The sequence below is a fragment of the Pelodiscus sinensis genome, chromosome 15, assembly GCF_052426305.1.
Source record: "Pelodiscus sinensis isolate ZL-2025 chromosome 15, ASM5242630v1, whole genome shotgun sequence".
NCBI classification, from domain to species: domain Eukaryota; kingdom Metazoa; phylum Chordata; order Testudines; family Trionychidae; genus Pelodiscus; species Pelodiscus sinensis.
The window spans coordinates 23791174-23804986 of record NC_143066.1 but is presented as its reverse complement, the minus strand read 5'-3'; the positions used below and the strand labels follow the sequence as shown (position 1 = coordinate 23804986).

General features: G+C 49.2%; 1 protein-coding gene across 3 annotated transcripts in view; it reads right to left on the bottom strand.

The window, feature by feature from the left end:
• LOC102445731 (acyl-coenzyme A synthetase ACSM3, mitochondrial-like) overlaps nt 1-13813 on the bottom strand; it is a 43898-nt gene that overhangs the window by 26580 nt on the left and 3505 nt on the right. The window contains exon 1 of one of the 3 annotated variants that reach the window (XM_014573668.4): nt 730-876. The exons of 1 other annotated variant lie outside the window; for it this stretch is intronic. The gene's annotated coding sequence lies outside the window, so the exon portion shown is untranslated. Of the gene's footprint in view, nt 1-729; nt 877-13813 lie in introns of those variants that run through there. One more of the 3 variants, XM_025184695.3, reaches the window with a different exon arrangement.

Below are 13813 nucleotides of genomic sequence, written 5' to 3'. Positions count from 1 at the left end.
CATTTCACTGCCACGTGTAGATGTGGGCAGTTATTCCGGGCTTGTAAATTTAAAAAAAAAAAAAAAAAAAAGAAAAGAAAGGGAAGATGCAAATCAAGCGCGGGATATTTAAATCCCGGGCTTGATTTGCAATTCCGAATGCCTACATTTATAGTCCTATTCCAAAATAGGCTGCAAGTGTAGACATACCCTACCTTATTGTTCTTATAGAAATAGGCTACTTTCTAATCGTGGTTTGAATGCATGAAAAACTAGTAACACAAATAGTTAAGGAAATATAAATTAAGTACCAAAAATAGAAGGGAGAACTTGTGCCACATCTAAAACTCAAGTAGTTTACAGCTATACTTAATCAATATTCAAACCAGTTACAATCAGCTAACAATACCACAGGGTACATCTACACTAGCCCCCTAGTTCAAACTAGGGAGGCTAATGAGGGCAACTGAAATTGCTAATGAAGCACGGGATTTAAATATCCCACGCTTGATTAGCATAATCCTGGCTGGTCGCCATTTTGGAAACTGACTAGCCCGAAGTAACTGCCCGCATCTACACGCGGCAGAGAAGTGGGATTCTGAGATAAACCCCTTAGTTCCAATTAACTGTTAAACCTCATTCCTTCTCAACCCTGCCTCTCTTGGTTCCAGTACGACTTGAGGCATGGCTAGTGCCTGCTATCCCAGCTCTGGCCCTTCTGCCTCCCCCCGGCATCTCGCCCTGGCTCACCAGTTGGTGTCCAGCTTCTGGCTCTGGATGGCAGCTCTAGTCCTGGCCTGCTGTTCACACTCCGGCTCAGCTCCACCTGCTGCACTCCCCTTGGCTCGCCCTACTTTACCCTGGCTGGCTAGCTCACACGGAGGACGGGTCCTTGGCTCCTGACTCTCTCATTGGTTAGCCTCTCTCATTGTCAATCTGGCTCAATGGAATGCTCTTCCCATTGGCCTGGAGACCTGTCAGTCTCAGGCTTCTCTCTATCCCATTTTCTTTTTTCCTGGTACTGGGTGAGGCTTAAACCAAACCCTACTACTAAGGTTCAGTAAGGGGCCAACAGCCCCCCAACCTCCAAACATAATTGTTTTTTATAACCAAATACGCCACAATAGCACTGCAGCTATTGATGCTATCCAATTTCCTCAGGCATATGCCTTGAGGAAATTGGTTTCTGTCCAGAACACCTGCCACCTGTTTTAAACCTGTTTTCATTCAACAGAGACAATGGGTTAATTATTTTCTGATGCTCAGGCTATAGACAGGGTCAGATTAACTTTTTGTGGGACATGGTGTCCATGGACAATGGAGCTCCATGCAGATGAACACAAGGACACTGCAAATCAGCAGTCACCAGATGCATACTGGCCCTGGGCCCTCCTGGGCTTTCGCTGCCAGCATGCCCCTTCCCCTCCATAGTGGGCCTGTGCTACACACCACACTGCACGCTCTCAGCATCTCCCTTGCCCTTGTACATCCAGTGTTCCATGGACTCACTCTGTCCGGCGCTTCCTTACCCAGAGATCTACCCCCACAGGGACCCTCCTCCATAACTGCCCACCACCCCCACTATCCCTTTGCCCTCAGAGATGCATATACCTACCATCCCTTTATTCCCTTACCACAACTGCACAGCTCCCCACTCAGCACCAGTCTGTCCAGTGTTCCAACACACACAGACTTCCTCCACCTCCTACAACCCAGCACTCTTGCCCCCAGACACATTACCCTGTGTCCTGACCCCCAGTTCTATCACTAGTCTTGTTGGGAGGTGACTATGTCTGCCAGGTGGTCCTGGGGCAGGTTTTCTCTGGTTCTTTGGGAGTAATGCGATCAGCTAGGCCAGAGCTGGAATGGGGCCTACCCAAGCTAGGCTCCCTCAGGACTTACTTGGCTGGTGGGGCCTAACATAGTCCCCACTATGTGGTGTCCCCCCAGCCAAGATCAGCCCAGCTGCTGCACCAGTCCCAGGCGACTTGGCTCTGGGGCGGCAGGCAGGGTCCCGCAGGTGGTGGGCAGCAGAGACTGCTAGGGTTGCCAGGTGTCCGGTTTTGAACTGGACAGTCCAATATTTGAGCTTTCTCTTCAGAAAACAAATTGAGAAAATACAAATGAGAAAATATAAATGTTCAGTATTACATTTACAAGATGTAATGTGGATTGTGATGTAATGTCAAGTGTGTCTGGTATTTTTGTTGAAACCATCTGGCAACCCTAGAGACTGCTTGGAACGAGAGCTGCGCTGGAAGTGAGGTAACTGTCCAGACACAACCAACCCCCAGCCTGCCTACACTAACTGCACCTTCTGGTTCTGTGGCCAGTAACCCTAACATGGTAAAGCCCAGCTGGTGGGCTGTGTGCTCCCCACTACACAGGTGACTGTGGTTTGCTGGCTGGGAGCCACTCACACAGCAAGGCCTGGGTGCTAGACTGCCCTTGGTGAGTAGCCAGATCTGATCCTGTGGTAGGGTTAGAGAGCTCTATAATGAGCCCCTTTCCAATGTGGCCTGTAGCCAGACAGACTAACCCCCCATATCATCCATCTTATTTGCCTCTCTGAAGCATACAGGGCAGAGAAGGAGCAGTAAAATCAGCATAGTCTGTGCTGGCTCATCTGATCCTGAGAAGCTGAAAAACACAAATATGTGGAGAGAGAGCGATTAAGTCAACAAGCTGGCCTCGAGGCTGCAAGAACTGCCCCCAGCTGGCACCTATGTTGATTCGAACACACACACAGTCCCTGGGAGAGGAATTTCCCACTGAGAAAAGAATCCCCAGTAATTCCAATTTAGTTATCTCTCTTACAAGTGTAAATTAAGTTCACAACTCCCTTGTAAGAACTGGTCTCACAAAAGACAGACCAGTCCCATTTGGCATGACACACAAGAAAGAGAAATACGTGACCCTATGGGTATATAAGATAGGTCCAGCACACACTCACTTTGAGTGTCATTCTACCCTCTACCTGCTGGTCGGGTTAGGTGTTTGACCTCCCGAGGTTCTATGGGGATGCCCACCTCGTATTTTCGTCTTTCCTAGGAATTGAGGGACCGGCCCTGGCCTGACATGCTGGAGTCGAGAGGCACAGAAGGGGGTAAAAATTGTACCTGGATGTGGTCCTCTGTCTTAAGTGTACACATAGAAAGAGTAAGCTGTTACTTGGTACCATTATTTCTATTTTTCTATCTTTATCTTCTTTGTAACCATTTTTAAGATCTATATTTTGCTAGTAGTTAAGAAATAGAGCAATAGCCATTGTAACCATATGATTTATAAGCTTCTTTAATAAACCTGTAACTGTTTAAGCTTTAACCTGACTCCTTCAGTTGCTGTAACAGAACGAAGCACAATTTAAAAGAACTTCAGCCGGTCTTAAGGGACAGATACAGGGAGCCCTGACCGTCGGCTGACAGTGGCCCCAGGGCCGCAATCCTGTGGGTGCCACTGTAAACCCAGTATTGGCTACAGATGTAAGAACCATCTTCCTTCACTCATCCTCTTCTTGCTTCTTTCTCTTTATACAATGCCTTGCTAGTATTAATGCCTCACAGATTTGGGGAGGGCAGAACGCTGTTTTAGTAGAAAGGTTAATGCAGCTACATGTTTTCCTTAATACAATTGACATCTGCAAGGTTTTACAGCTAATTTTGCAACTCCCAGGCTACGTCTACATTGGCCCCTATTACGGAATAAGGATGCAAATGTAGCACTTGGAAAGAGGCAAATCCACGGGGGATTTAAATATCCCCCGCGGCATTTGCATTTTCATGGCCGCCGCTTTTTTCTGTCTTGGAGATCAGCCGGAGAAAAGCATCCAGACTGGCGCGATCCTCCGGAATAAAGCCCTATTCCGGAGGATCTCTTATTCCTTGCACGTAGGAATAAGAGATCCTCCGGAATAGGGCTTTATTCCGGAGGATCGCGCCAGTCTGGACGCTTTTCTCCGGCTGATCTCCAAGCCGGAAAAAAGCGGCGGCCATGAAAATGCAAATGCCGTGGGGGATATTTAAATCCCCCGCGGATTTGCCTTTTCCAAAGTTCTACATTAGCATGCCTATTTCGTAATAGGCGGCCAGTGTAGACACAGCCCCAATGTAATTATGGCCCATTATTTTAGAAAAATCTCTCCCTGACTACACGCCTTTTTCAAAAGAGGCTTTTTTGAAAGATACTATCGAAAAAGCCTCCTTCGAAAAAGAGTCTAGATTGCATTATGAGAATTGAAAAATCGATCCACGTTTTCAAAAAAGAGTGTTCAGACTACTAGATGCTCTTTCCAAAAAAAAAAAAAAAAAAAAAAAAAGGCACCCGGAACAGCTTCTGACAGGGCATGGGGGCAGCCTTTACTTCCTAGTGCTGCTGCATGCTCTTTGCAGAGACGCATACTTTAAGGGATACCCCTGGATAGCCCTTGCTCTGCTCCTGCGTCTGGCTTGCCTACCTCCTAGAGAGAAAGCAAAGCTGCTGCAGTGCTTGCTCTGGATTCCCTGCTTTCTTGGACACCACAGCAGTTTATTTTTGGTTTTTTTTTCTGCTTTTCACTGTGTTTTTAGCCATGGAGCCTGAGCTGCCCCTGGGCAGACGATGGCCCCACGCTGCCATACTGCAGCTTCTGCTGCATCTTCATGACTCTGTCATGAATCTCCTGCCCCATATGTACCCGGACCAGACCTATGAGACCTTTGTCCGGGATGCAGGAGCTCTGTCCTTGCCCCCAAACTTTTTTTTAGGACAGGCATATTTGGAGGCATGAGACGAGTTTGGACTAGTGGGACCGGCTCATCATGGAGCTCTGGAACGAAGACCAGTGGCTCCACAATTTCTGGATGCAGAAGGCCACATTCCAGGAGCTGTGCGCCTGGCTCACCCCTGCTCTGCAACACCAGGACACCCACCTGCGGCCTGCCATCCCCCTGCAGAAGCGGGTTGCAATCACCCTTTGGAAGCTGGCCACCCCCAACAGCTACTGCTCTATGGGACACCAGTTTGGTGTGGGGAGGTCTATCATTGGGGTCATTTTGATGGAGGTAAGTCACTTTCAGGGGGCAGGCCCTGCTGAGTGTGGGGGTTGAGAAAGGGCGACTGCCAGGCAAGGGCAAGAGGGAACGGGGGATGGAGTGCACTTGGAGGCGGCTCCTCGGCCAACCCTGCGCTGATGCAGGGGAGGGGGTAATCCTGACAAGGGAAGGGGTGGGTCGGGGAAGAGGGGGATTCTCCTCCCAAGCTCTTTGGTAACCTGTGTAACTCCCTGGTTTCTGTCTGTCTATTTGTCTCTTGCTGCAGGTGGTGAGGGCCATCAATGTGGAGCTGCTAAAGAGGCTTGCCCATCTCGGGGACCTGGGCAACATCCTTGCTGGGTTTGCTGCCCTTGGCTTCCCAAACTGCAGAGGAGCCCTCAATGGGACACACGTCCCAATCCGTGCACCGCCCCATCGAGCAGCCCAATTAATGAACAGGAAGGGCTACTATTCTATGGGCTGCAGGCCCTGGTCGACCACCAGGGACATTTTCTGGACATTTATGTCAGGTGGTTGGGGCGGGCACATGATGTCCACATATTCTGCAACTCCTATCTGTGCCGCAGGTTGCAGACAGGAACATTTTCCCCCAGCGGGACCTCGTGCTCGGGGATGTGCAGATGCCGGTGTGCATCGCGGTGACGTGGCCTACCCCATGATGCTCTGGCTCATGAAGCCCTGCACCCGCCACCTGGATGCGAGCAAGGAGCTTTTTAACATGCATCTTAGCTAGGCTCACATGCAGGTGGAATGTGCGTTTGGACGTCTGAAAGGGAGGTTCCGTTCAGAGGCGTAGCGAGGCTGTTTTGTGCCCGGGGGCAAAGGCCAAATTTGCTCCCCCCCAATCGTTACTGAGCAAATAATTTTACACATCAAATTATTGTATTATATTAAAAAAAGACCTGAAAAATATTATAAAATATACCTAAAACATAATCTATAATAATAAACAATTACAACTGCCCTATAGAAGTACATTCTCTTTGGTGTCCCTGAAAGCTATTAGTTTTCATTTGTGTGGCTCTCAGAGGGCTTCAAGTTTGACATGCCTGATCTACATGTTTATTAGTCTTTAAAGTGCTACCAGATTATTGTTTAAGTTTTTCCTTTTGTTATAAAGTATCTTTTATTTAAAAAAATAAGTAACCCCAATACACTCATCTGCAGCCCAGAGTCAGGCACCACCCATTCCAATACAACATCCCTTCCCCAGAGCAGGCACCTCAGTCTCCTCCATACCAATGCAACTATAGGTAAATCTCATTAATCTCTGTATTAATCATTTTCTCATTTTTTTTATTTTAACTTTGTATCAAGTCCTTTTAGTTTTGTAATAAGTCTTTAGTTTGTTGTATTATTTTTATAGAAACTTTGTATACTTTTACAGAACATAGAAACTTTGTAGTAAGCCTTTTTACATAGAAACCTTATATCTTGTAGACTTTTTAGCTCTCCTCACTCCTTTGCTAAAGTGATTATCCTCTTGAGTGAATGAGGTGTGAATGGATACGGCATGAAAGAAAAGCATCTGTTGCAATGTTTGGAGAAAGGTGGAAGCCAGATTCAAGAACAGTAAGAATGGGACCTGTGAAGTGGGCTCATTGAAAGAAGGTTGGACCTGTGGATGCCTTGGGAGTAGGCAGAAAGCACCAGCTTTGGAATGTCCCTTTTCGAAGGTGAATGGGGGAGCATTAAAAAAAAAACACCCAGAAGAAGGTGCCATAGATGAATAACTGCATATGCATATGACGACTCTCTGCATGAGAGGGAAGATGCTATGAATCTTGCAGTCAACATGGGAGCATTGATCTGGCTCCAACCCAGCGGTGGATATAGGGCAGGGCAAGCGGGGCAGCTGCCCCGGGTCGCGCGCTTCCAGAGGCCCCACGCATGTGCTGTGGTGGCACGGCACATGCGCCATGTCAAAGGAGGGCCCCTGCAAAATTGTGCTGCCAGGGGCCCTGCAAAATCCTCATCCGCCCCTGCTCCAACCCTCCCCCACCTAACTAATCTGGCCAGCAGTTCGGTAGAACAGCTATTGGTGAAAACAAGACATGGGTGTGTGTGGGTGTATTGACTACTATGTGTGTATTACCAATAAATGTGGCATTTTGCCTTTTCCCCAAAAAAATCCCATGCAGTACTTTTAAGTACAACACAACCATTCCTGCCCCAGAGACAGCCCCCCAGTACCCCCCATCCCAAAGGCACTCACACCCCTTCCCCTGAGCCAGCCCCCCCCCACAGTGACAGTGCTCCCCATCTCAATATGCCCACTTCACCCCTGCCACAAAGCCAGCCCCCCCATGCATTCCCCCCAGACCAAGGCACTCCCAGTGCCGGGGGGGAGGGGGAAGCACTCCCTCAATCAAATCCTCCCTCTCCCCCCAGGCAGGCACAGAGAAATGTCTCTTTCTTCAGAGCACTGCTCCTCCCACCCAGCTGGCTGCTTTGGCTTGCACTTTGGAGAAACTGGTGTTGGCAGCCACAGCAGCCAGCACTTAGCCAGCAGCTCAAGAGCAGAGTGGCTCGGTCTCACCCCACCCAGCCCGGCACTCCCCTCCCCTTCCCTTCCCCTCCCAGCCAGGCAGGGAAGAATGTACCTTTCCTCAGAGCTTTGCTCCTTTTACCCAGCTGGCTGCTTTGGCTTGCACTTTGGGAAGAGCAGTGTTAGCAGCTCAAAAGCAGCATGTGCTCCACGCGCTTTGAACCACACCAGTCCCACGCCCCCCCTAGCGTGGCGCCTGGGGACAATTTCCCCGCACACCCTCCTCCCTATGCCTCTGGTTCCATTAACTCATAACACACCTAGAGATGGGCGAACGCCACATCCCAGAGGTGGTGGCCACATGTTGTGCCCTCCATAACCAGGTGGAGAGGAAAGGGGAGGTCTTCCTGCTGGGGTGGGGGACAGGTGCTGATGGCGAGGGGAGACAATTTGAGCAGCCCCAGACAGCTGCCATCTGCCAGGCTCACCAGTCTGGTGTTCGAATCTGAGAGGCCCTGAGGGAGAGATTCTCAGGAGTTCACTGACTCTCCCCAGAGCCTTCCCCATGGGGGGTTTGGACTGGCTCACCCCTACCTGTCCCTTTACTACCCTCACCCTCTTCCCATAATGAATACATACACACCTGGTTTTCTTTGTAAACTGACATTTTTTTTTATTAGAAACACTATCAGTAAGGAAAATGTGCTGTTTAAAAAAAAACTTTCTTTTTGTTGTTCAAATGTTTATATACAAGGTAAATCTTTCACTCAAAAATAAAAGATTTTGTTACATAACTGAAATGTCCTTTAACTGGGGTTGTAGGGGACTGAAAACCTGGAGGGGGGAGGGAGCTCAAGTAGACCGCTGCTTCCCTAATGGCTGAGGGTCCTGCCATCTTCTTGCATCCTGGCACTGCCACAGCCTTGGGCTCGGGTGGAGCGAGAGCCAGTCCTGGCCTGCGCAGGAGGGGGGGCAGCTGTTGGGCCTGTGAAAGCTCGGGAGCAGGAGGGGCTGGGGGAGCAGGGCCCTGGCATGCAGGAGGAGCGGTGCCCATGGCAGGGTCAGGCAAGGCTAGGACCTCCCACATAGTGGCACAGATGGCAGTGCACTGCTGGACCCGCTCATCCAGCAGCCTGTTGCACCACTCGGCCTCTGCCTCCGTCCTCTGCTGAAAAGTCCTGTTGAGGTCCTTGCAGGATCACTACCTGCTCTTTCAGCATATCAGTGTAGACCCGTCAGTGCCTGCAGCTGCCACGTGTCCGGGATGGTGAGGGGGCATGTGTGGTGCTCCCCTCTTGGGTAAAGGGTCCGGATGTGGAGGAAAAGAAGAGGAGACAATCAATGTCTGTGTGCACCCCCGCTGTCCCTGAGGGCATGCCGTTGCTGGCAGGGGCTCTCCTTTGGACAGGAGACTCAGGGGTGTTACACGTGACACTGTGTGTGAGTTGGGCAGCAGCCTGAAAGCATCACAGGGGCCCCACAGTGGCAATGGGACTAGCTGGCCCCCTCACACTGTCAACCCACCCCTGGGTGGTGACCCCTCAAAGCACTCACCTGATGATCCCTCCCCAATGTCCATGGATGCCTGGGAGGCCTCTGGGGTCTGGAGGACTGGCTCCTGGGAGAGGGTCCCTGCTGTCTTACTCCTCCTCCTTGGGGTGCAGCTCACCTGTCCCTCCTTTCTGGTCGTTATCCCTCAGGGGTTGGTCCACAATACGGTGGGCTAACCCGGACTCCACCACACACAGTGGAGTCTGGGCTTCCCCACCGCCCAGGATCTGCTCCAACTCTGTATAGTATGGGCAGCTCTGTGGGGCTGCCCCGGAGCGAGAGCTCTGATCTCAGGCCTTGGCATACCCCTGCCACAGTTCTTTCACCTTCGCCCTCACTGGGACCAGATAGTGGGAAAATGGAATGGAAGGATCCTGTATTCAAAATTATACTTTTTGTTTTTTATAACAGGGTTACATTTAACCAAATTTCAATTTGATCGCTGAGAAAGAAAGTTGAGCTTAAAGACCATATTTTGCTTCCAAATACATATAGGTGCTATATCTGAAATGGAGCAGCCAGCAATGATCAGCAATATTTGAATTTGAGGAGAGGAGAAAAGTTACAGGCTTGAATTTATTAAGTCATTAATCTTGAACATTAAGTACAAGTTTGTTTTAGCAATAACATTAAGGAGATGGTAAAGTCCAATGGGTCCCAAAGTGTGGTCCATGGCCCACTAGTGGCCTATGGCCACCTTGCAGATGGTACCTGCTTCAAGGCTCAACTCCCTCCCTCCAGCGGGGAGCCCATGATGGTACTCCAGCCTGGGCTGGGGCAGGGAAGTGATGCCTGGAGGCATTCCAGAATGGGAGCAGTGGCCAGAATGGGAGCAATGGGAGGCAGTGTCTGGGACATGGTGCCTGGAAGTGGCGATGGATGCAAAGCCAGGTAACTATCCCCTCATGCCTAGACCCCACACTTCCATCTCGCTCAGACATATACCTAGGGTTGCCAGATGGTCTCCCAATCACTGGGAGCCTATGATTGCGCAGAAGCCTGGCAGGGATGGGGGGAATGACTGGGACTCCCAGCCACTCCCCTCACCCCGGCTAGGCTTCTGAAGCGCCCAGAGCGGCGATCATGGCCCTGCCTCCCAACTGGGACTCCCAGGCAGGGCCACGATCAGTGCTGGGAGCCTGTGATTGTGCAGAAGCCTGGTAGAGGTGGGGGGAGTGGCTGGGAATCCCATTGCACATGTCTGGTATTCTCGGATTTTTTTTTACCGGACAAAGAGCACAAATACCAGACACCTGGCAACCCTACATATACCCTGCCTAGATGCCATATACCCATCCCACTCCTGCACTCTCCCTTGCTCTTGCACCCTCCCTCCTGGCCAGACACCCCACTCTCAGTCCACTCCTGCACCCAATCTTCCACTCAGACTTCCCCATCCCAGCCTGCTTCCACACCCAGTGGGCCTGACTGACATTGTAGGCCCAGGGACCATACCTGAGAAGAGGCTAGGCCGAGGGCAGTCAGTCCTTAGTGTTGCCTGGACCGCAGTGCTGGCCTCTCCAGTCCTCAAAGCTGTGTGGAGTGGCAACTGTGTAGAATGGCCCATCGGTGGGCCTGCCTGCACCCTTCCTCCGACTCACGCCCCGCACCACTACCCCTTCCTGCACCCATTTTTTCATCATGGGTGTTTGGCTGATGGTCGGTAGAAAGGTTTGTGTTGAGTGGGGTGGGCTGTGGGCTAAAAAATTTGACAACTACTGATATAGTGTAATGCAGTACTCCAAATCAAGTAAGGAGAATAATCCTGTGTTGATGTAGATGGTCATGCGGACAGATCACTTGACTTTTAACCCACTTTTTCAGCTGAGTTGGTCAAAGGTACAAAGAGCAGGAACTAAAGGAAATAACCACAAGGTGCATGTTCTGTAGACAATTTGACAAGGGGTACTAGTGCAAGTAGTTCCATAGTTCAAGCCTGCAGAAAATAAAATTGCAGCTCTTTATATTTAACAGACTGGATTAGAGTCTGGAGTTCAGCAAACCAAATGAATCCTGCTCCACTCAAGTTGAACATCATGCTCCCACTGACATCAATGAGGGAGCATTTCTCTCTCTTGATTTTAAACTTGTTTTAGGAGCCCAAATCTGTATGCAGGCACGGAATTTAGTACCAGGTTTTGAAAATATGGCTCGAATCACTTGTCAGGCAACAGTGAAGAGCAGATCTGTGAATAGAAGACAGGCATGCAGAATTCCTGCTCTTGGGATTGGAAAGCATAGTAGCCCACCTCTGTATATCCTCTGACTGAACAAAATGGAGAACAGCTAGCTGGTGCTCCCAGAAGACCCACAGGAGAGAGTGGGAGAGGGAAATAGCCCAGGAAATGGAGGAAGAAGAGAAGCCATTGTTCTGTTTGGGGTGTTACAATGTTGAGTGGTGCTACTATCTTCTCCAATCCCATGTTTTTCCTAGGGGACCTAGCATTGGCTTTGGAAGAGTTTTTAGGGTGGGGTGCTGAGCTGTGCCCCTCTCCACTTGCCCCTGTGGAGCCACAGGCTGGGGCCAGGAACAGAGTCCCAGGGATGGTGGCTGAGTCCCCAGGACTGACAGTGGAGCCCTCCGGTGCAGAGCTGGAGCCCTGGCATGGGGCCACAGTGGGTACAAAGCCTGTGCTTATGGGACCTAGCAATTAGGGGTTTCCAATTCCTAATGCAATTAGGGGGTCCCTTATTATTGTCCAAGGCCTCATGGGGTGTTCCCCTGCAGCTTAGTGCAGAGCCATTGCAGTGCGAAGGGGCTGGCTCTTAGGATACCCCTGAAATCGAAAGAGCATGACCCTTCCTGCCTGCAGCACCAGAGATAAAAGCTGAACTGGAGACCCCTGGAGTTTAGATGGGGAGTTTGATTTTGGCAGGTAGAGGGTAGATCTATACCAGCTGAGAGGGTGCTTCCCAGCACAGGTACACAGACATTGAGAACTCTGAGTTAATGCAAAAATAATATTGGCCAAAGTGGCCTGGTGATAGTTTGAGCTAGTCTCCCTTGTGCAATCGTGCCTGACCCTTTAGGTCAGGGGACTCAAACTACTGGTCCATGGGCCATCTGTAGCCCGAGCACTTCTCCAATGTAATATTTTGAAAACGTTGTTTAATCAAGCCTGCGCATCTGTCAGTCCTTGGGGGGTAGAGTGTGTGTGTGTGGGGGAGGAGGGGCAGGCAGTGCACATGGACTTACTTGTGCACACAGCTCCCAGCAGCACCCAGACTCCCAGCGCTCTCATAGTCCTGGCCACAGACAGTACAGCTTGGTCTGGGAAGCAACGCTGGCTGCCAGGGCCAGCTTTAGTAAGTGCAGGGGCCAATTCGAACCATTTTTGTTGAGGAAAAGAGGAAAAAAACCAAACCAAAACACCACACACACACACACAACAAACCACAACCACACACAAATATCACATCAGAAGTAGATCTGATCAAAATGTATATCACTATAGTTGAACATTTAAAAAAAATGCCATCCTTTATTATGCAAAATTTTACACAAAATTACATCAGTTGCCTTAAGTGTAGGTCAAATATTTTCAATTGCAAACTATCCAATTTTTTCAATAAAGTTTAAAGTTTGATTTTTAAAAAGTTACCAGAGAAGCATTGCATTGCAGTTTTCTGTTATATTGATTTACTTTTTAAATAGCAAAAATGGAGTCTTTGATAAGAAAGTGTCAGTTCTGTGGTCAAATTCCAGTCCTTAGTGATTTCAGCACCAACGAATTCACTAGGTAACATGGTACCTCAGCACCATTGCCTCCTTTGCACTGCCCTTTAACACAGTGCCTGCATGTTGAGTCCAATGTCTGTTTACACAAGATTTTATCAATGACTTTTGCTCAAGTGATCACTGAGACAAGACAAGGACTCTCAATTGATTCTAGTCAGCTCTGCCTTTAAACACTGGGGCTGCGTCTAGACTGGCATGATTTTGCGGAAATACTTTTAATGGAAACGTTTTTCCGTTAAAAGTATTTCCGCGAAAGAGCATCTAGATTGGCACGGATGCTTTTGCGCAAAAGCATCCATGCCCAGTGTAGATGTGCTTTTGCACAAGAAAGCTCCGATGGCCATTTTAGCCATCGGGCTTTCTTGCGCAAAAAATTAAGGTGCCTGTCTACACTGGCCCTCTTGCGCAAGTATACTTGCGCAAGAGGGCTTATCCCTGAGCAGGAGTGTCAAAGTATTTGCGCAAGAAGCACTGGATTCTTACATTAGAACATCAGTGCTCTTGAGCAAATTCAAGTGGCCAGCGTAGACAGCTGGCAAGTTTTTGCACAAAAGCGGCCACTTTTGTGCAAAATCTTGCCAGGCTAGATGCACCCTGGATGTAAAGTGTCAGATATAATCGAGGACTCCCAAATAGACTCTGCACTACCAGAAATAAAACCTGTTTCCATCTTCTGTGACTTTCAGTTAGATGTGACTCACTATCCTCTGCTTAGTGTTCAAGTTATGGTAGACCCTAAGCCAGGTTATATTAAATTCTGGTCTTTAACCTTTTAATCATACAACATGGATAACAACATTTCATTCTCCCAGCTCCAAGTCTTAAGTGAATTTCAACCCAAAAGAGCCAAAATTGAGCACCTTGACACAGCAGATGTGTCTACTGACCTCTGTGGCAAAGTAGGTTGTCTATATAAATAACGTCTGCTCGTGAAGCCTTTTCCTACAGTTGATTAACAGATGGCCATAGATAGCTCATTCAGACCACTGGCTGATAATAGTTAGTCACCCTGACCAGTCATTAACC